The 23,605-nt window shown below is 39.7% G+C and overlaps 1 protein-coding gene across 2 annotated transcripts in view; it reads left to right on the top strand.

Moving 5' to 3' along the window:
- The window catches only part of LOC109412774 (tachykinin-like peptides receptor 99D), a 670,157-nt gene that overhangs the window by 533,187 nt on the left and 113,365 nt on the right, over window positions 1–23,605 (top strand). The window lies entirely within an intron of this gene.

Genomic DNA, 23,605 nt, shown 5'->3' with positions numbered 1-23,605 from the left:
TATATTTGGCGTGTTACACCGATCTGACAGCTCAGACAGCAAGGGACTAAACATAGATTACGTAAAGTGGGTACCGAGGATTGTTCACAATCTGCGAACTTGACTGCGGAAAAAATCGCGACCATGACGCCGCTGGTGGCACCCCTTAGATTTACACGCGATTTTTGAAAACATAATTATATGTAGTCGACCATCCTGAGTTACTTGATAGTTTTTCGGCTGGAAGTCAGCTGTTCACAGAAAAATAATTTTAAAAAATCGAAGAATAATGTTTGTTTATGGTTCCGGAGCTCCAGTCTCAGGGCCTCAAACAGGTTCCATGTGAGTTCCAGTCCAGAGGGTCTTAAGGCGACATCCATAAAGTACGTCACGCTCAAAGGGGGAAGGGGGTTCCGTAAAGCGTGACAAGGTGTACGAAAACCCGGAGGAATGGTTAGGGTCTGAAATTCCCAAATATTGCGTGACGTACTAAATAGATGCCCCCTAAGAGGGTTTCAGGGAGCCCAAGGGCATCATAGGGTATTCCAGGGGGTCTCCACAGTTATTATTGATTAACAACAGTTATTAACTGAGAGTTTCTCTGTCAATGACCATTTTGCATATGTATATTAGGGTGGGTCAGCGTTGTATGGGATAATTTAAAATTGATCGGATTCAATCTGATCAAAGTTTTGAAGATGCCCTTTGAGGTCCCAAACAACTTTGCATAATTTGGGCATGATGATTGGTTAAGCCCACATATTGCGCATCGCGATTGAAGTTTGTATGTGATTTTACATGGGAAACATTTTTCGCATTTTTCACTAAAATTGCTCAAGATTTTCCTATATGTACTGTATAACCGTTAATGCTAAAGTATAGCCTAGGGTGCGTCAAAAAACTTTGTTGAAGATCGCAAAGAGTGTAACTTTTTCCACATGCATCGGACCCATGTGGAAAAGGTTACACTCTTGGAAAGTCTTGCCAAGAATTGAGATTTTATTATTGATGTTATTATTTTACATGTTAAATGTTAAGCATACGCAGGCGATTAATAGGTTATAGCTTTTGTTACAAGAATCGATACCCTTGCAGTCTTCGGCAAAAAATTTCAGGACATCTGAGGCTATACTTTTACATAATCGGTTACATACTTTTATAATACTTTTATTCTTTAATAAAGAAAATGCGAGAAAGTAAGTTGTCCTATATGAAACCCCATACAATTTCAATCGCGATAAGCACAGTATAGGTATAATTGATCGCACTCAAATATTGTACAGTCACTCAGGACCCGAAGTGGCGTCAAAAAACCTTTATCTGAAAAAAACGACCTCTATGGCCCACGCTAATGTATATCGTGTGGCAAGCACGAAGACACTCTAAGCACAAGCAACTTGAAAAAGTTTTCATTACGAGAAGTACCTAAACCGAGCCTTCACAGCTGTGGCTATGTGGGTCCGTCTAGGAGGGAGTCCGAGAGGGTCTCCGAGGGTACCTGGAGGAATCAAAGGTGTTTAGGTTTTTTTTTTTGGATTTCAGTAGGTCTCAGGGGTACTTCAGGGGGTCCCCTGGACGTTTCACTAGATCCAGGGGAATTGAGGGAGGAGTACTAGGAGATATCGGGGTCATTTCGGGGTATCTTAGGGCGTATAAGGGAGTGCCTGGAGACTCAGGGGGTTCCAGGGGGTCTCTGGAGCACTTCAAGAGATCTCAGGGGTGTTTTGTGTTAGGAGGCTCTGGGGTGCTTCAGGGGGTTTTAGAGACATTTTAAGGGGTCTCCCAGAGGCCTCAGTGACATTTCAGGGGTCTTATGGGGTTCGAGGAGGTATCAGAGAAGTTTTTAGGGTTCTTAGGGGGCTACAGAGGGTTTCAGATGCATTTCAGGGCGACTCAGGACTAGTAGAGTCCCAAAGGGTCTTAGAAGCGTTTTAGGAGCCTCATGGAGTTTCAAGGGTGCTTCAGAAAGTCTCTGGGCTTTTCACGGGGCCCCAAAGAACTCGATTTGTGGTGTTAGATACGGCCCTGAATCCTTCTGAAACGTTCCATAAACCTCTTGAAATACCTCTAAAAGGGCTTTAATTCTTCTATCGCCCTGAAGCACTTCGAAATCCCCTGAAGCACTTCGAAATCCCCTGAAGCACTTCGAAATCCTCTCTGAAGCGCACCTTAAAACCACACAGCACAGTTTGAGCTGCCCCAAAACATTGCAGCTGAATAAAAATGATTCAAATATCTGAGCACAAACCGTCTGAAGCAATTTCTTAGGGAATTCACCTGTACTTCCAGGAAAATCTCAGGCTTTCTTTAAAAATTCATCCAGGAGATCCAACTGAGTTTCTTCGGGAATACCATTAAAAGTCGCTTCTGGAATTTATTTAGCAGTTTCATCGAGAATACTCTCAGAAGTTCCTGTGTGATTTCCTCCAGCAGGTCTTTATGGAATTCATCCGAAAAATTTTCAGGAATAAATCCAGGTATTTCTCAGAGTTGCTTCCGAGTAGGGTAAAAGCACTAAACTTCGCCACTGCTCTAGTCTTCGCCCCTCCATGCATATTCCATTTTTTATGTATGAAGTGGTGAACGTAATTTGAGAGAAGAGGCGATGTCTAGTGTTCTTACCCTATTTCTCCAGTAGTTCCCTCAGTAATACATCGGGAAATTTCTCCAGGAGTTCCTCAAGAAGCTCCTCTAGGAGGATCCCTCCTGCGGGAGTTCTTTTGGGAATACTCCAGGCCAGGGCAGCTATTTTTCGTCAGGCCTATATCCGTTTTGGTTTTCCTGTCATTGTTATTTTCCGGCCAGCGTGCTGAAAGCGAGAGCTGACAGAGCTAAATTTCCATTCAATTTTCTGTATGTAGTTGAGTATTTTCACCCGTGGTAGCGTATATGGCACTCACACTCACAAGCCACCGCTTGAGACGAATGGCCTGTCAGCATGAGTAGTGTGTGGATGATTGGGAATAGACCTTGTTGGGTCGCTCACGAATGGAGCTCTCGGACTCTGTCAGTTCTCACATCGAGGAACTGAAAACGACCGCCACATTCATTCATTTTCGGCTGAAAAACAGGCACTGAGTCTGATATTTTGGCAGGCCTGCTTCAGTCGTTATTTTGGCAATTTAACAAGGAGTTCTTTCAACCATTCCTGAAGAAGCTTCTACGGATTTCCTGCAAAAGTTCCTTTGAGAATTCATCTTGAAAGTTTGGTAAACGTGGGAATTCGACCAGGAATTCCTTTGGAAATCCATCTGAGAACTTTGGGAATTTTCCAGAAGTATTTTTGATAATTTCACCAGAAGTGTTTTACGGAATTCCTCTAGGAGTTCTGTCATGAATTACTCAACGATTCTATTCCAAAAATTCTCCCAGAAGCTCGTTCAAGATTTTTTTTCAACGTTTTTCTTTTAGCTCTGTCTTGTATATTCTCAGGAATTTCGTCGGGAATTCCTTAACAAGTTCTTTTGAAAATGTATCCATGAAATCCTCCAACATTTCTCTCGATAATATCTCCAGAACTTCCTGAAGGAATGACTGCAAGAGTTTGTTTTTTATTCCCTTTATTTATTTTATTTTATTTTATAGATCCTTCTGGAATTATTTTAATCATTCGGACATCCATGCTGGAATTCCACCAAGCTATCGTCAAATCTTTCAGGAGTTCCTTCGGCAATTTCTCCAGAGCTTCCTGTGGGAACTCATCCAGGAATTCTTTCACGAGTACCATTGTAAGCTCTTTCAGAAGTTACTTCAGGAATCACTCCAGAAGTTGTCTCTAGATTTAGAACTCTTGCGGAGGGATTCTTAATGACATTGCTGAAAAATTTTTCGAAGATGTCACTGAAGAAACTTCTAAAAATATTATTGAAAAAATTCATTAAGTAATTTTATATAAAAAAGATAAAAAAAATCCTTTGAGAAATTTTCAAGAAAATTGCTTAAAAATCCCATTAAAATGTGACGATGGAATTTCCGAAGTAGTTTCCAAAGAAATTGCTGAGAAATTCCTAGTGGAAAAACAGAAGCAAACGCCAAAGCAATTGCCTAAAATATCCTGTGAATGTTTATGTCGACAAGAAATCGTCGACGAAATTTCGAGCCAATTATATTCCCGAATATTTTAGCAAACAAAATCCGAAAGGGAATTGCAAAAAAACTCTGAAATAATTGCCAAAGGAATTTTCAGAGATATCAAATAAAATTCTCAAATAAAAAAAACACCGAAGAAATTTCCATCCATATTTGCAGAAGGGGTTTCCAAAGAAAATATATTGGAAATTTCCAAAACAATTCCTGAAGACTTGGATGCGAAACAGATTAGTACGAGATTTTCTAATTTTCCAATGACATTTCCGAAGCAATTCCCAAAGAAATTTCTGAAAATGTTTACAAAAGAATTCCTAAAACGCAGCACACAAGCCACAAAGGAGTGTCGACAGCGCAGGTTTTTGATTGGACACGAATCATTTTCAAGCTGTTCTGTCTTTCAGATAAAATTACATGAATTTAGCTCCTGTACAACCGCGCTGTCGATACTCCTTTGTGACTTGTGTGCTTCTTGGGTAAGAATTGTCAAGGAATTTTCCTATGGAATAACTTATTTTAAAAAAATACGATTTACGATTATTTGAAGTTTTTAAAAATTAAAAATATTCGTTTCCGAATAAATCATCAAAAAAAAAATGGGAAAGAATTTCAGATGGAATGCACATAGAAATGTTATTGAAGTTCACTAAGCTGATGCTGAAGGAAATACCAAAACGAATACACACCTAAATTACCATTGGAATGCCCAAAGGATTTGCTAAAGTAATTTTCATAAATATAACCATTGAGATTCCCCAAAAATTCCAAAAAGAATTTGAATGTAATTGTCGTAGAAATTCGAAAATGATTTATCACTTCCTAAACCAATTGCCAAAGAAATTCCCAAAAGTATTTCCGAACAAATTTTCTATCTACCAAATGAATTCGACAACAAATTGTCGAAGGAATTCCAAATTAAATAGCCGAAGATATTTCTAAATGTATTCGCGAACCAATTTCAAGAAGAAATTGCCAACTCTGAAATAATTGTCGAAAAAATTTTCGAATACATTCGAGGTGGAATTTTCAAGGAAAGGAGAATGGGCAAATTCGGTCCATACCACATACACTTATGACTCATATCTTATCTGGAAGGATTCATCAAAACAAGAAAAAGTCAGTATGGGACGAAAATTCCATATAGTGGGAGAAAAAACATTATTTTCCATATAGGTGTTAAGAAAACTTAAAATAAACGGTTTATATAATAAAAAATCCCATACAAAATCCAGGAAAAGGACAAAACGGCAGATAACTTTTGAAAGGAGAAAAATAGATCACTATTTTTTGGATATGTTGTGTATAAATGTTTCAGCTTCAATTGCTGCAAAAATTTTGAAAATCGGTGGTTGCCAACATGGCGAAAAAATGTTTTGATATAAAAATCCATGATGGCGGCCGAAATCAATATGGCCGATCCAACTTTTAAACCTGTAAATAGTAGCTCTATCTTTCCTCTTTTCAACAACATTTCGTTTTGAGTTGGAGTTTGGAGAAACTTTCGAGTTATAACGGTTCAACCACCATTTGATTAAAATCGAGGGGTCCGCAAAAATTGCTGTGGCTCCAACTAACAGGGGGTCCATCAATTTGAGTAACCAAATGCATTTTCCTTACTTTTTTGGCGAAGACTTACAGAAAATCGCCACCTTGAACAGTTTTGAAAACAAGATATAAATAGTGGGCCGGTCTCAGTGAGCATTACTCACTATAAAAATAGCTAAAGAAAATTCCAAAATAATTATTTTAAGAGTTTACAAAGAAATCGCCCTTGAAAATGCAAAAGAAAACAACCAAAAAAATTTTCCCAAAATTTCCAAATGGAATTGCCGGCGAAATCCATAAAGAGACTGCCGAAGGATTTCCAAAAGGATTTGCTAAGCTAATTTTCAGTATTCCACAAATAAATTTCTAAATGAATCACCAAATATAGTTCAAAAAAAATGCCGAGAGAATTTGCAAAGAAATTGTCAAAGAAGTTCCCCAGTGAATTGCCAAAGAAATTTTCAAATAAATTTCCAAACCAGTTTCACTAAGAAATTACCGGAGTATTTTTTAAACTCACTGCTGAAGGAATTTCCAAAGACGAAAAAATTAGAATATGTTCTTATTGGAATTACAGAAGGAATCAAAGAAGTGAATTGTCTTTTATAAGTTACCGAAGGAGTTATAAAAAAAAATAAAAAAAAAACTGTCATTGATTTTTTAATGCAATGGAAAATTTGAAAAGCAAGAAGAAGAAAATCCTGACAGAATTGTGAAAGATTTTCAGATATTCTATCTAAAAATTTTATTTAACATTCTCAAAAGAGCTTGACCTTGGCTTTAAGTTTGAGCTTGATTGACCGCCCGTGGATGCTACTCAGACAGGACAGACTAGGAACACATGGAACCAATGAGATATCAGCCCGAACTAAGGAGGCATCTTCAGTGTGTAAGTGTTTGTGATCTTCTATTTTTAGGCGACAATGGCGTTTTCCACGTCAGACTGCAGGCATTGATGGGAACACTCACTTGCAAAGAGTTACACTCACTTGCTATTTTCTCAGCTCAGAAGCGTGCAATCAAGAAACGATGTATGGACGACTTTTGCATTGTGGTTTTGTCTAAAACTTTGCCGAATAGAGTAGGGGTCGCACACGCATGCCGAAGTCGTGAGAGAACTGCGAAGGCAACTCTCCACGAGGTGAATGTAAATTACACTCACCTCTTGGAGAGTCGCTTTTACAACTCTGTCACGACTTTGGTATGCGTGTGCGACCCCTACTCTGTTCGGCAAAGTTTTAAACAAAACCACAATGCGAAAGTCGTCCATACATCGTTTCTTGGTTGCACGCTTCTAAGCTGAGAAAATAGCAAGTAAGTGTAACTCTTTGAAAGTGAGTGTTCCCATCCCTGGTTGCAGGTCAATGTGGGGAAGGGGAAGAAAGTGATGATTGCAGCAGACCGAAGGGATATAGTTGGCAATGAGTTCACACATTGTGCGTGGATGCCAGGCGTATGGTGATAGATTGGTGTATTTATTACTCTGAAGATAATGTGGCACACGCTTGATTGCATATAGCTCGTAAGCGTTATATGATAGATTGACACAGCGCTAGAAAAGTTGAAAGGAAGGGAAACGGCCTTTTCAATCCGTTTCTGTTCTAGCCATGGCTATCAACATGTTATATATGAGTTTTTTTTATTCTTCAATCACTAATTTACACGATTTTTACAGATATTTTTGCTAGGCTTTTGTACTAGGCAGCACGGAACAGTATTTGATAATAACATACGTGCGAATAAATTCAACCTACAGCTACACATTTTGTGACTCAATATACGAGTACAATTCAAAATAAACTTTTGTGCATATCCAAAGCAACAGTTTGGAGTCCAATTCATGTTGAGAATATTTTGGTGATCATTATAAAACCTTAATGATTCAATCTATTTTTGTTTTTTTTTTGTTTTGTTTGTATTAGGTTGATCAGGGGTTTTTTAATGGATGTATATCAATTTTGCAACCTTGTGGCGACTTGTAAATTACTGTACGACTGCTATATAGTTTCAAGTTATCCACTACGCAGGGCGCGAAATCAAAATCGAAATGTAAAAAAAACAATGGGTTCAAAAAATCAAGTGTCTGTTTTGTCTATTTCTACCCTATTTTCTACCCTTTTTCAAGTTCTGATCTAAGATAGCTTTAATAAATTTCCCTCAGCTCGGGACACAAATCGACATTTGGTATCCAAAAATATTTGCTCATCACCATATTTGCCATTGTGAACGATAATAGATTCTGCCTACCAAAGCCGAAACGGCGGACATCGAGATAAACCGCGACAGGAAAGGGGTGATGAATGAAGAGTAGGGCATGACGGGGGAGACCGAGGTGTTTTGTTAGGCAAGCATGCGTGTGTGAGTGTGCGTATGGCCCATACAATGGAGCGGAACAGAAATGGAAAAGATCCTATGAAAGGTCTAGGAATGCTGACACACTCCCACTGAATTCCGAGAAAGGATTCAGTCAGGGTTTTGATATGTCATGTCCGATGGTTTCTCACAGCTGGAGGGGACACAGAATAAAAACATGGATCCGTAGGTTTTTCCATTTTTCTTGAACATGATATCAATTTTTAAAGGATGTTGCCTACCTTAAGGCGCAGAGAGTGATTCATTCTAGAGATGGCAAAATTGCAAATCGTATTTATGATTGAGTGATCAACTAGATATTTTTTTTTATCTGTATTAACGAGATTTTTAACCCTAGGCTAGTTCATCTCGGGACCCACGCTTTACTTCCCTTCCGAAGGAAGAACTCACATTTTGCGAGTTTGTCGGGAGTGGGATTCGATCCCAGGTCCTCGGCGTGATAGCCAAGTGTTCTAACCATCACTCCAGATCCGCTCCATCAACTAGATATAATTGTATTGAATGAAATCGCAATCGCGAGATTTATCTCGTCAGAAGTTACAAAAAGGTAATAAGTCGCAAACATTTTCTTGCAACACATTTCAATTTCGACCGTAGAAATGATTAAATGAAGGGTAAACAGAATGCAATATCATATCATCAATTCAATATTTTTCAGACCGTATAAACTTATTTCCCATTTCAATCTCTGCGAATGAAAAATGGCTTCGGCGAATCAAATAATTTACTCCAGACAGACACGTGGAAGCCCGCCAAAATATTATATTATGGCAAGATTAATCTATATTAATGGATCCTCGTTCATCAAACCACCTCAATGGCAATTTTCAATTCTTCAGAAGTCGTTAATCACATCAACGAAAGTTTCTCAGCCAGTTAACTTTCCAATCCTCATGATATGCCCCAGCGCTCTGGCTCCAGGTCCGTTTGAGCTCATTCATATTTGCCTTAGCCAGGTTTTTTTCTTCTTGCAAAAGCAGCGAATCCCATCCATCTCAAACGAATAGAGACGATAAACTCGCGGTCCCGCTCCAGAGAACACACCTCCGATGCCAAACCGATGGGAAACAACTTTGCTCGTTTGCTCTGGCCCCTCCAGAGTTGGAACTCGATTCCTAGATATTTGTGATTCCCCCGAAGGCAAACTCCCAGGACCATTTGAAGCGATAAATTCGTACAATTTCCTATATTATATTTGAATTTAAACTTTGTCGCTCGTTGGTTGATTTCGTGGAACCTGGTACTACGTCGCATCGCATCGTGCTGGGAATTGCAAAGCGGTCCCTGCGATTCACTAACTAGGACGCAACGACGAGTTATGTGCGGAATCGTTGTTTATCCTTGTGTGAGCTCTAGTTTGGGTGAAGATTGTCGCATTTTCCGACGCCACATTCCAACAAAATCAATCGTAATCAACGGTTGTTTGGTGTGCTTGGTGTGTGGGTTTGGTTGGGATGGGAGGTCGATTCACATCGAAGCGTGTTTCTTGGAAGTTGCACTGCAGCACAACCGAAGGCAATGGCTTCCTAGTTCAATCTCGCTGCCTGCTTCGTATCGTACGTGACAGAAACAGATGCATCTGCACTAGGGTGACTAGAAAGTACGCAACTATACCCAAGTAACCACGGTGCTGAAGCCTTATTGCATGCAGATATACGGTGTACTTAGAGCAATCATTACTTTACATGCAAACTTAAAGTTGATTTAAAGTGGAAATGGGCAATTATGCGACTGCTTCAAGATTATACCAGTATAATCTTAATTTGATTCTATAATTGCCCACTTCCACTTTAAATCAACCTTAAGTTTGCATGTAAAGTAATGATTGCACTAAATACACCGTATATCTGCATGCAATAAGGCTTCAGCACTGTGGTTACTTGGGTATAATGCAACTTGTAGTCTATGCTACCCTTATACTTTCTTTAATACTGGAGTTTTCATTACACATGCTTGCAGTACATCGACGATGCATGCAAGCATCAAAGTGTGTCGATATTTTTAAAGAAAAAAAAAGTAATTGAGAGAAGACATATGTTATGTTGTATTGAAAGTCTTCGCTGGAACTGTATAAAGGCCAATGGAATTTCTTGAAATTTCTAAAAATGCTTTGAAACGCCATGAAACCTCCCAAAAAACTTCTGAGACGCCCTAAAACTTCCCTCATACTATACTAAAGTCCTCTAAACCTACCTGAAACTACCTAAAACACCTTAAAACACCTCAAAAACCTGGCTGAGACCCTCGTAGCCTTCCTTCCAACTATACTAAAGCGTTTTAAAAATCCACTGAAACACATTGAAACTCCTTTGCAACCTCACTGAAGCTTCCATGAAAATCCCTGAAACCCCCTGGAATCCCAAGATTCTTCTAAATTCTCTGGAACATCTTGGAACGCCTTTAACCCTCCTAAGATGTTAGGTTTTTTCACACCACGATGGCATAGTGCACGTTCAGTGTGCCTGTCTAAGTCATATTGACCCCAACATCTTAATAGGATTAAAGCCTTGAAAACCCTATGAAATGCATTCAAATTCCCTTCATCCACTGAACTCTACTGAATCCATCATCCCCCTTTGCTGCTTACAATCGACGTTTCCTACGATTTCCGCAAGGCCGAACTGTTATCCAGCCTTGACTGGGGAGATATCCTTGATACCGAGGACATTGAGGCTGCTGCCCAAACTTTGTCCAATGTGCTGGCATACGTTATTGATAGACACGTCCCTAAGAAGCTACATCGTAACTCATCACGTCCTGCTTGGGAAACAAGCGAACTCCGTTTGCTGAAGTCTGAAAAGAGAGCTGCCTTGAGGAAATTCACCAGACACCGCACAATGTTACTTCGGAGCCACTATGTGAGGATCAAATACGAATATAAGAGAGTTGCGAAGCGATGCTTTCGTCGTTATCAACATGGCATGCAGAGGAAGCTGAAATCTCATCCGAAACAATTTTGAAAATTCGTGAACGAACAGCGCCCCGAATGCGGTTTGCCATCGTCTTTGGGGCTCAATGGAGTTGTTGCCTCCTCCCCGCAAGACATATGTAATCTCTTTGCTGATAAATTTGCTAGTGTCTTCACTGTAGGGACAATGGAAATTCGCGGCAAAATTTCTTAAATTTCGCGGGCAGATATTGTGAATTTCGTGGCACTGTCGCGGTCCCATATTTTTTTACTGTTTTGCTGAAGAAAACTCTAATTTTGCATGCCAAAAAAATAATTCACTTGGTTTTTAGAGGTCTTATCATGAATTGATCGAAAAATTAACAAATTTGATGTAAAATTAGAAAAGAAGCATACATTGAATATCTAGTAAACTTGTATTATGCGATACAGAATCGTGTATAACTTGCCAATGTCAAAAGATATCAGTCGATTTATGTTTAGAAAGTTGAAATTGATGGAAATTTATAAGGAATGTTCACAATTTTGTCAGTTTTCGCGGCATTTCGCGGGATTTCTCACATTTCGCGGCCAGAGGCAAATTTCGCGGATTTCGCGGCTTCCGCGAAATCACGAATTTCCATTGTCCCTACTGATGAGGAATTGGATGAAAACAACGTTGCACTCGCCGCTAGCACAGTTCCACACTCTGGGCAATCTCTGAGCAGCGTAGACATCGATGAGAACATGATCGAAAGGGCTTCCCTGAAGCTCAAGACGTCGCACAATCCGGGACCCGATGGAATTCCATCTGTATTTCTCAAAGCCCAAATCAACTGCCTATTGTTACCATTGCTTCACGTATTTCGACTCTCCGTGACAACTGGCTTATTTCCGTCCTTCTGGAAGTTCGCACACATGTTCCCAGTCCACAAAAAGGGAAACAGGCAAGAAGTTGGTAACTATCGCGGTATTACTTCGCTCTGTGCCATCGCAAAGTTGTTCGAAATCGTCATCATGGACCCGCTGTTCACACACTGCAAATCGTACATCAGCATCGACCAGTGCCGGGCCGTTCAACGGCCACTAATCTACTATACCTTACTTCCTATATCACCGAGAGCATGTCGAAGCGCGTTCAAACCGTTTTGTTTGCCGCCACGTCCGGTATCCCACAGGGCAGCCACTTGGGACCACTGATTTTTTTTTGATCTATTCTAACGACGTGAACTTGGTGATCAAAGATCCACGATTATCTTATGCGGATGATCTCAAACTATACCTTCGTATTCAATCGATTGAAGACTGCTACTTTCTCCAACGTCAGTTGAGTGCGTTTGCTGAATGGTGGGCACTAAACCGAATGGAAGTTAACCCGTCCAAGTGCTCGGTGATTTCGTTTTCGAACAAAAAACGATCCATACTGTTTGATTATAATTTGTCAGGCACCAGAATTGAACGCGTCAGCCAAATAAAAGATCTTGGTGTAGTTTTGGACCAGCAGCTCTCTTTTAAACAGCATATTAGCTACGCTGTCGGGAAAGCCTCCAGTGTTCTGGGCTTCATATTCCGATCAGCCAGGGAATTCACGGATATCTTTTGCCTAAAATCCTTGTACTGTGCCCTATCCCGATCCATACTAGAGTATTGTTCGGTTGTTTGGAACCCGTTCTACAGTAACGGCGTCGAAAGGATCGAGTCTGTTCAACGACGGTTTTTGGGATACGCTCTTCGGCGTTTGCCTTGGTCTAATCCGTATCGTTTGCCAAGTTACGAGAGCCGTTGTCAACTGATCCACCTAGAACCATTATCGTCCCGCAGAGATACAGCTAGGGCTCTGTTGATCTCAGATATTCTGCAGGGACACATTGACTGTCCCGCTATTCTGGGACAAATCGACATTAATGTTCAACCTCGTGCTCTTCGCAACAACTATATGCTGCGGCCACCGTTGAACCGAACGAACTACAGCATGTTTGGGAGTGTAAATGGGTTAGGGGTGGTGGGGGTAAAGTGGACAGGTGGGGTAAAATGGACAGGGTACAGTTTCATGACTTTTATTGTTTTTCAAAATGTTTTAACGGTTGAAGCTTATGCCTAAGCATGTTTCATTATACTTTTGCCGATCTTGAACATTAAAATCAAATAAACCTCTTCAAGATGACAAAAACTTTAAAAATCACGTGAAAAATCGGAAATGATGTAAAATCTGCTTATAATTGCTAAGGTTTTCTCGTAAGTTATTTTGAAATTATTACAAGTTTTACACCCTAAACCAATAAAGTCCACGTAGAAGAGTATATTTGACCCAAAACAAAAAAAAATATTTTACTAAAAAAAAAGTTTTTGAAATAATTTTAACAAAATCAGACCGTGGAGGTAAAATGGACAATCGGTTCAAATTTCACCAAAATTTCACATATTTTTTTTCAAACTTCAGAATCATCAGCCGTCATACCTATCGTGAGATAGTTGAAGTAAAAAGATATAAAAAAATATTTTATATCAACAAAATATAATTTTCATCCAAAACAGTGCTTGTTTTTTACACTGTTTTTACAATAATTTTTTGAGTGTGTTTCAAAGTTTGTATTAAAAGTTTGAAAACAACAAAATAAAGGTATCGTATGAAATTTGATAGTTTGTATTTAAAAACATAGAAATAATATGCTGTTATATGACTTTTACCGACTTGTTCATTTTACCCCATCGATTGTCCATTTTACCCCCACCAATTTTTTTCACGCTATTTTGATGCACGATTTGGTGAAGAAAAATCAAAGAAAACAATATTTTTAAATGCAACCCCTTACAAGATTTCTGGAGTATATCATTACCTTCCATGTTGCTCGGAAAAGCAGACGGATTTGGCCACATTTCCGCGGGAAACGACCAAAATGCTTAAGTTGTCCACTTTACCCCCACCACCCCTACAGCGTAATATTAACAGAGTTTGCTCATTGTTCGACTTTAGTGTTTCTCGTCAAATCCTTCGCCGAAGATTTAGTTTGTTTTTTTCAAGGCCAACTTAGTTTTTATGTTTTTTTTTTGTTTGACTGTTAGTGAAGTCTTTCTATTGTTTATATTTAAGTTTTATATTTGACTGTGATTCCTTAGGTATGTAATATTAGACTTTAGATTTAAGAAACATCATTGGGGCTTATATGGAGCCTGTTGATTAGACAAATATATAAAAGTAGGCTTTGGCACTTACACCTTAAAAAAAAAATCCGCATAAGCGCCCAGGTATTCTCTGACAACTTTCGAAGGGCTTTGAAATGTCTATTTCCTCAGAAAACCCTTGAGACGCCCTGGGGCTTTTCTTATATTATACTGCATACATACATACATACATTTATTTGTTCAACATCATTAAGACAAGACATAATCAACAATAGTACGCCACAATTCTCGGTTTGTGGCTGCCGCTCTCCATCCTCGGTCGCGCCCAATGCTCGCCAGGTCACGCTCCCTGGTCCGCCCATCGTGCTCTCTGCGCTCCACGCCTTCTTGTGCCAACCCGATCAGTTGCAAACACCAGCTTTGCAGGGTTGTTGTCCGGCATTCTTACAACATGCCCTGCCCACCGTATCCTTCCGGCTTTGGCCACCTTCTGGATGCTGGGTTCGTCGTAAAGTGCAGCGAGCTCGTGGTTCATCCTTCTCCGCCACACCGTTCTCCTGCACACCGCCGAAGATCGTTCTTAGCACGCGTCGCTCGAAAACTCCGAGTGCTTGTAGGTCCTCCTCAGGCATCGTCCATGTCTCGTGTCCGTAGAGAACCACCGGTCTTATTAACGTCTTGTACATGGTGCATTTGGTGCGGGGGTGAATCATTTTTGACCGCAGTTTCTTCTGGAGCCCGTAGTAGGCACGACTTCCACTGATGATGCGCCTCCGAATTTCACGGCTCACGTTGTTGTCAGCCGTCAGTAAGGATCCGAGGTAGACGAGTTCCTCCACCACCTCGAAAGTAGACGGAGATATCATATATCGGAGATATCCGGTCGTGTTCGGTTCCGCCTACCAGAATGTACTTTGTTTTTGAGGCATTCACCACCAGTCCGACCTTTGCTGCTTCGCGTTTCAGGCGGGTGTACAGCTCTGCCACCGTTCCAAATGTTCTGGCGATATTTAATGTCCATGTTGTCCGCAAAGCACACAAATTGTCCTGATTTTGTGAAAATCGTTCCCCGTCTGTTGAGCTCGGCTCGTCGCATCACACCTTCCAGAGCGATGTTGAAGAGTACACACCTGGAAAATATCATGTAATTTGAAGTGTCCTGAACCTGACATATACGAGCATCTTCAAAAACACAAATTTAGAGGTTATAACATGTAAATTTACGCCTTTCAAGACACCCCAAAATAAAACTTATTTTTTCTTAGCGTCTAGCAATCGCTAGAACCGATTTGACAGATAAAACATAGAAAAGTAAAATACTGTCCATACATAGATTCGAACTCCGGATCTGATGGTCGTGAGCCCCATCTCTTACCTCTCAGCTATTTCACCGAGTTAGAAGGTGGCTGATAAACGTGATACTGATTCTACGTTTCTGGTGAAACGGATTTGTTAACCAACCAGCACTTACATGATGCGCGTAAAATTGAGTCCAATTTGTGATTCAGTCTTGAAAACATTTACGTTTCTTGGTGATTCCGTTTCGTGGAAATTTCAGAATTTCTAAGTGTGTAGGCATGAGAGTCCATCACCTTGTCGCAGTCCCCGGCAAGATTCGAATGAACTTGATAGTTCACCCGAAACCCTTACGCAGTTTTGCACAGCGTCCATCGTTGCTTTAATCAGTCTAGTCAGCTTCCCAGGAAAGCTGTTATCGTCCATGATTCTCCATAGCTCTGCGCGGTCGATACTGTCGTATGCCGCTTTGAAGTCGATGAACAGGTGATGCGTTGGGACCTGGTATTCACGGCATTTCTGGAGGATTTGCCGTACGGTAAAGATCTGGTCCGTTGTCGACCGGCCGTCGATGAATAGTGCCTTCAATATCAATACCTGGAGAGTCGACTGTACATTCAAATCTATATTCAGAGTGAATTTCACCCTGCCTCTCCTCCTAAGAAATACTGCAAGATGGTACCGGAGGAGAATTTAAGGTGGAGGTAAGCTAGGAGAGTGTTTTAGTGGGTAGGCGCACATTTGAATCCCACACAGTGTCTTTAGAAGATTTTTAGACTCTTAGATGTAAACAAAAAAAATACACAAACGCATACAGACATCACCTCAATTCGTCGAGCTGAGTTGGTTGGTATATGTGACTCGATCTTCTGGGCCTAGTATCAAAAAGTCATTTTTGAAGTGGACATATAGCCTTTAAAGTACACTTAGTGGACGAGAAAGGCAAAAAACATAGAATCCCTGAAAAAATCCAAATGAAATCCCTGTCGAAGTTTTCAGAAGAATCTATGCAGATTTTATCGTTAAAATACGTGGAGATATTTTCGATTGAATCTCTGGAAGAGATCGCAAACAAATGACAAAGAAGGCAAGAATTGTCCTTGCCTCTTTAAATTCCCCAAGAATTCCTGGAAGCATTTCCAGCGATCCAACGGTTGCCTGGATGAACAGCCGAAAGAATACCTGCAAGCATTCCTTTTAAAATTCTGGAAAGTAATGTTAAACAACACAGCGCAACATTTTTTTGTCTCAAGAGCAAACTTATGTGTCTCCGAAGGATTTTGGGCCGCTGAATCCGAATACGGGCTCAGATTTGCTCTAACACGTCACAATTTCGAGCTATACCTCAATTTATAGGGCAAAATATGCGATTTTGGGCTTTTTTGACTGTAAGCCATTATTACCCGTTGCAAGAAAATAGAGAGCGAAAAAGGTGAAAAATCGCTAATAGACCTCCGCTGGTATGTTTAATCGTTATGGTGTCTTCTACAATAAGTGCGCGAATTGGCCAAGGAATACTGCGCCGAAAACACCGAAATGATTTTTCTTACAGGCGGAGATGTATGGGCGCTTGCGCGTACAAATTTTCGCGCAACGCATAATAAGCAAGGAAATATTTTTTTTTAAGCAATCAAAAGGTTGATTGGTCAATTAACATCTAAATTAACGACTCATGCAAAATATTTCGTTTTACCTCATCAAATTTGATACATTTAAGCATTTTATGTTAGTATGAAAACTTGCATGCAACTTTTGGAGGGTGACTTGTATGGGAAATATCGTACCTAACATAAATCGCTTAAAACTATCAAATTTGATTTGGTAAAACGAAATATTTTGCATACACTCAGTTGCAAAAAAAAAGCCGAGTTGAATTTTTCTTCCAAAATCCGTCATGTTCAATCTGCTGCAAGTTTGTCAATTATCAATATATTATCAATCCATTTTTGAACATACCTTTTTCAAAAATCCGTATTTCAGTGAAACATTTAAGTAGCTTCATAAAAAATTCACTGCAGCGTCAGTAAATATAGGAAATGTTGTGGTCAAAATTTGAAATATTTTCATCGAGCGGTTTGGGCCACAGAAATCGTCAAAGTTGAAGTACCACTGTGGGTGCCTTCAGTTTTCACTCCATATTGACCACGCTGAAACACCGGTGCAGAAAAAAAGCCGAGGTCAATTCGTTCCATTAATGTTTAGATCTAAGTTTTAATAAACAATCCATATTATATGACATATTTTTATAAATTTTTGTGTGGTTTGCTAGTTGTTTATGACATTCTACACGTAACACATAGTGCGTTACGCGTTACACGTAATGCGTTACAAACATACATATGTTAGTGAATATATATAAGTAGTTTGTATAATTTACAAATTTTGGCAATTGTAAAAAATAATTATAAGTAAACAAGTTGTGGAGTATAATTTAGAACCACAAAGTATGATATAGAAAGGCATGTAACATCACTTGTTTGCTTATGTTAAGATTTTGACAGTAGCCAAAATTTGTAAATTAAACAAACTACTTGTATATATTCACTAATATACGTATGTTTGTAACGCATTACGTGTAACGTGTAACGCTCTATGTGTTACGTGTAGAATGTCATAAACAACTAGCAAACCACACAAAAATTTATAAAAATATGTCATATAATATGGATTGTTTATTAAAACTTAGATCTAAACATTAATGGAACGAATTGACCTCGGCTTTTTTTCTGCACCGGTGTTTCAGCGTGGTCAATATGGAGTGAAAACTATAGGCACCCACAGTGGTACTTCAACTTTGACGATTTCTGTGGCCCAAACCGCTCGATGAAAACATTTCAAATGTTGACCACAACATTTCCTATATTTACTGACGCTGCAGTGAAATTTTTATGAAGCTACTTAAATTTTTCACTGAAATACGGATTTTTGAAAAAGGTATGTTCAAAAATGGATTTTTTCATATAAGTTGCTATAATTCAAAATATATAATTTGTATCAATTTGAAATTTTGTCCATACGTTATCAATATATTGATGATGAAGTGGTAAAATTTTCAGCCAAAAATATTGATAATTGACAAAGTTGCAGCAGATTGAACATGACGGATTTTAGGAGAAAAAATCGCCTCGGCTTTTTTTTTGCTACTGAGTGTAAGTCGTTAATTTAGATGTTAATTTATCAATAAACCTTTTGATTGCTTAAAAAAAATATTTCCTTGCTTAATGGCTTACAGTCAAAAAAGCCCAAAATCGCATATTTTGCCCTATAAATTGAGGTATAGCTCAAAATTGTGACGTGTTAGAGCAAATCTGAGCCCGGATTCGGATTCAGCGGCCCAAAATCCTTCGGAGACACATAAGTTTGCTCTTGAGACAGACAAAAAGTTAATTTTTGTTACGCTGTGTAATTTGCGGATTGTATTCTCAAAAGACAGCCTGGACATATTCCTGGGATTATAGGAGAAATTTCCAGAAGAATCTCTGTAGGTATTCCTTAGCAAACCCTTGAAGGATTTGTGTTTTTGTTTTGGTTTTTTCCCAGGACTCTCTGAAAAAAATCCCAAGAAATTTCTGAAGACACTGTTGTTTAAATATCTGCAAGGGGGACAAGGGGTTCCCGGGAGTTTCTGAGCGCTTCCAGGATTGCTCCAGAAGGCTTTCAGAGCGATTTCAGATAGATTGGCTCAATGGTTTTGAGGGGTTCCAGGAGGTTACAGAAGCTTTTTTGAGAACTTCAGCGAGGAGTTTCAAGACGTTTCAGTGAATTCTTGAAACGCTTCTGTAGAGTTTGAAGGTAGACAGCGAGGGACTCAGCCATGTTTTCTGAAGGGTTTGAAGGAGTTTCGGGTAGTTTCAGACAGCTTCTGTACAGCATGATGAAAGTTTCAGGGTGTCTTAGGGACTTTCTGAGGGGTTATCAGGGTATCAGGGAACTTCATGAGGCTTCAGTTGAGTTCAAGGGATGCAAAGCTTCAAGGGATATCATTACACCAGAGCAAGCAAGTTTCATAGGGGGTCCTGAGGGATATAGGGGGCTTCAGAGGCTTCTAGGAGAGCTCCTGAAGGCTTCCGAGGGTTTCAATGCATTTCAATAAGCTCTGAGGGGTTTCAGTAGGGTCTCAAGACGTTTCAAGAGGTCCCAGGGGTTTTCATTTATTCATTTATTTATTTATTTATTTTATTTCATCTTCGACTAGGTCGTTTAGATTACTTTATTAAAGACTAAACACTAAAAACTTTAGCAATTCACACACATACAAATGACATCGTATAATACAACCGTGGCATTAATGCTTTTTACAAAAAACAGATATTGAGACTAACAATTCCGACAAAACAAGCTTACTAGTTTTTCGCATTTCTAATTGATTCAACGTTCGATTTGATGGTCTCCAAGTTGTTCCAGCAGAATTGTTAAATTCACTGCTTACAGTGTAAGGTATACCTTACTCCATCTGGCCAGGTTAATCTCCTCGTAGAAATTTTGTATGACACGTAGTCCAACGATGACACATTTGTCATGAGCCGATTAGATATGTGACTCCTAATATTTCCTCCGTTCCTAGGTATTCACATACCATTTGCAAAACTTCGTTTTCCGGAACATCGGTAGCTATATTTAAGCCGAAAAGTTCTAGTTCTATAGCGGTAAGTTTTGTCGACGACAATGGAGAAGAATTCGCAACTCTCTGATGCATTGGAATTCCACTTGGTTCGGTGAAATTCGAAGATATTTCCAATACTACGTGGCTCATTCGTTCAATTTCAGTTTTCAAAGCATCAAGTTTTGTAACGAAATCACAAGATTTTACCTGAGGTCCATTAGTCGCTTGTTTTCGGAAATGACCATTTTGAACATGTACTCTCCTTTCAATAGTATTAAGGGGGTTTCAGTGTTGTTTTAAGGGGCTTTAAGAATAGAGGAAATAAAATATAGAGGAAGAATGTCGCTGACGTCGCTGCCGAAACATCTATTGCTGACGGAGATAGGCCGGGCTATCAGTGTCAAAGCGAAAAAGTATACAGTTTGACAGATAGGTACCCGACATGTTTGCGAACGAGAACAAAGGGAACAGCAGTGACATTCGTTCTCTATAGTTAATTAACTCTATTGCTTTAAGGGATCTCCGGAGCCTTTAAAGGGAGTTGCCAGGGGTTTGAGTGGCGTTTCAAGATTGTTCTTCCTTAATTTGTGAGTTGAGAGAAATTTACCCGGGGTTTCACTAATTGGACCAACGATAGATTCACTGTCCTTTGGTATGCGCGAGTTTCTTTTCCAGTCCAGAATTCTTCCAACCAAGGACACTTTCACTAACTGCCAATCCTGTCTTTGCTCCCGTTCCAAATGTCCTCTTCCTTCACCAAGTAATACACTCCAAGTTTGAGATATAAACTACACTTTATTCGCTACTTGATTTACGGTAGTAGATGTAAGGGAACTTTATATTTTTGGTTTTACAAAACTCGCGCGCGTGGGGGATACAGTGATCTTTATTCCTCGAGATAAGATTGCTAACTAACTACTGATATCGTGTTTTCATTTTAATACATAAGGGATCGTGCTTTCGTTTGATGCTGATATCAATAGTGTGTTATCAACAGTGTGTGTTTTGTACAATTTAATTTAGGGATGTTCAGTTTGTGATTGTGCATAACAGTTTAGTTTTTGAGGTAATGTTTTGTGTGTAGATATTAACAATTACTTAATCTACTAGATCGTAGTGCAACAAAGATATTTCAGTAACTTCAGAGTAATTAACACACTTAATTAATAATGCCGAATCTCGGTTTACGAATGCCGAGATTTGCATAGCCGAGTAGTCAGTTAAATTGTTTCATGAGATCTCGGCTTATATATGCCGAGAACCAGTATAATACGTTACACGAATGCCACTTAACACGCCTCGATGCCAAGCAACCTATAATCTTGTAAGGTTAGTCTCGGTTAAAATTCAGAAACCGAGATTTTCACAGCCGAGCTCGGAAAATAAAACTGAGTGTGTATGAGTTACAGAGTATTTCAAGGGATTTTCTGGTCGTTTCAGGGACTAAAGGTTATGGGGATTATGGTTATGGTTCAGGGAGGTATGGACCCTATTAAGGGTCCAAGGGGTTTCAGTGGCATTTCAAATTGTTAGTGATGATTTCAAGGGCGTTTCATTGGGATTACGAAGGATGCAGGGACGTTTCGAGGCATTATAGGCCAGGGTCGTATCAGGGGGTTTCAAGGACACCTTTAAATAAGACTCCATTAAGACAAGATGTCAGATGAAGCAAATAAATAAATAATTAAATAAATCAATGTGTATTTCAGGGGCGTTTCACAAGATATGTGATGGGGTTTCTAAAAATCTTCTGAAACTTCATGAAATGCCTCAAAGATTCCCCTAAAACCCCCTCTGATCCCAAGTAACGCAACTGAGACGGTCCGAGAACCTCTAAAACTCCTCCGTAACGCTTGCGTAACGCCTCGGAATCGCGCCGAAAATGCTCTGAAATTTCCTGGAACGCCTCTAAAATCTCCCTTAAACCCCCTCTCGGACTCCATGTAACCTGAGAGGCTACGAAACCCACGAGAACACATCCGTGACACTTCCGAAAAGCCTCTGGATCGCGCCGAAAATGCTCTAAAACTTCCTGAAATGGCTCTAAAATCCCCCTATAACCCCCTCGGATCCCACGCACCTGAGAGACTCCGAACCCCCATAAACTTCTCCGTAACGCCTCTGAATCCCGCCGAAAATTCCCTGGAACTTCCTGAAATGCCTCTTAAATCCCCCTTCCGTAACTTGCGTGATTCCCACCGTAGAACGTGGATTTTTTAGCAACTCAAATCTCAATTTGTTCATCAAACACGTGTTTCTGTTGTGTGCATGGATGTTTAGTTATTTAAACGATGTTATTTCCACTTGGTTTATTAACCCTCGAGCAGACGCGTCTTTGGACGCCGCTCTCACGCTGTGTACCACAAGCGAGCATTTTTCATGGTGCGTGTACTCAGTACACGACGCGACCGCTCCCGGGTTAAGCCTAAGCAAAATCGAGAATTTTATTTTATTCTTCAACCACTTAATCAAATTTACAGCTCTTTTTTTCACTAGGACTCTGCGTGAGCGATTCCAATAGGCAGCTGCACTTACACTTTGTAGAGCGCCTAAATGTATTCTATTCCAGTTCTACTAAAGGTATCGAACTGGTAGCCTTTGCGCTGCAGTCACTTTTCTACCCTGTCCATGGTAGAATGATGAGCACGAGGATGTTGAGGTGTGGCTTTTGTTCCTTTTCCAGTTCGATAGGGGGTCCATTATAGGTGGCCGTTAGTCGATCCAAGTTTCCATGTCCGTTTGGGCATATGCTCAGAAGAGGATCAGGTGTCAACCGCTCTCGGGGGGAGAGCAACTGGTGAAGAATTGCAAGTGTCGGGGCTGAGATCTCATGAAGTGAACGTGTCACCACTACTCCACGGGCCCCGGCAAAATTGAGAAATTGACATTATGTTCACCGTTTTCCTGTTCACCCTTAAGATACCAGTAAAGAGGGTCAAGTATTTGACCATAAAGAAACCAATGCACAAAAATCTTGTTTGACTCGATCGAATTTTCATTAGTGTCAAACAGATGTTTTTGTCGTGAGTTCATTCCTTGTCAAAAATTTGACCATATTTTCTTATGACCTTTCTTATAAAGCTTTCTATGTCAATGTGGATAATATTTTTCTTGCAAAAAATAAAGTCGAAGACTATTTCACTTGGTCACTCTAGTCGATACACACTCGTTCTCGATTCTGATACTGCTGCTGCTATGGGAATTCAACCATCCGAGGTGGACATTGTAATCACAATGAATTACATTATTTCCTCGGACTGAAACTACTTTATAGTGACTTTGCTAACCGATTTATACGTACATATTGCGTTCGTTTTCGATCAGTTTCTGTCTAGCATTGACTGTTAGCAACATTAAAAATTATAATATAATTTCAACGCATTTTGGTCATCAATATCCAATATAATTCAACACCGATAAAACGGAACTAAAATGAATTGATTTTCACGCTGATTTTCCTCGAAAATATCACTGTCCTATGATTCGGATACTGTCAAAAGATTTCGAAAAGTTCTATAATAATAAGAGCTACATATTTCTTTCCCTTCCACAGCAGCACAATGCAGAAAGTCGAACGAAGAATCAATTGAACTATTCTCCTCCATTTGCGCAATATGTTACTTCATGCAAGCTCAAATTGCCATGTAGGCGTAACCACACGAATTGTTATTTATGCAACACTAAAAGAAGAAGTTGAAAAATTTTCAACCAAT

Source organism: Aedes albopictus, chromosome 3 (genome assembly GCF_035046485.1).
Source record: "Aedes albopictus strain Foshan chromosome 3, AalbF5, whole genome shotgun sequence".
In the NCBI taxonomy this organism is placed as follows: Eukaryota; Metazoa; Arthropoda; class Insecta; order Diptera; family Culicidae; genus Aedes; species Aedes albopictus.
The sequence above is the reverse complement of the archived record's forward strand: the minus strand, read 5'-3'. Positions and strand labels throughout refer to the sequence as shown.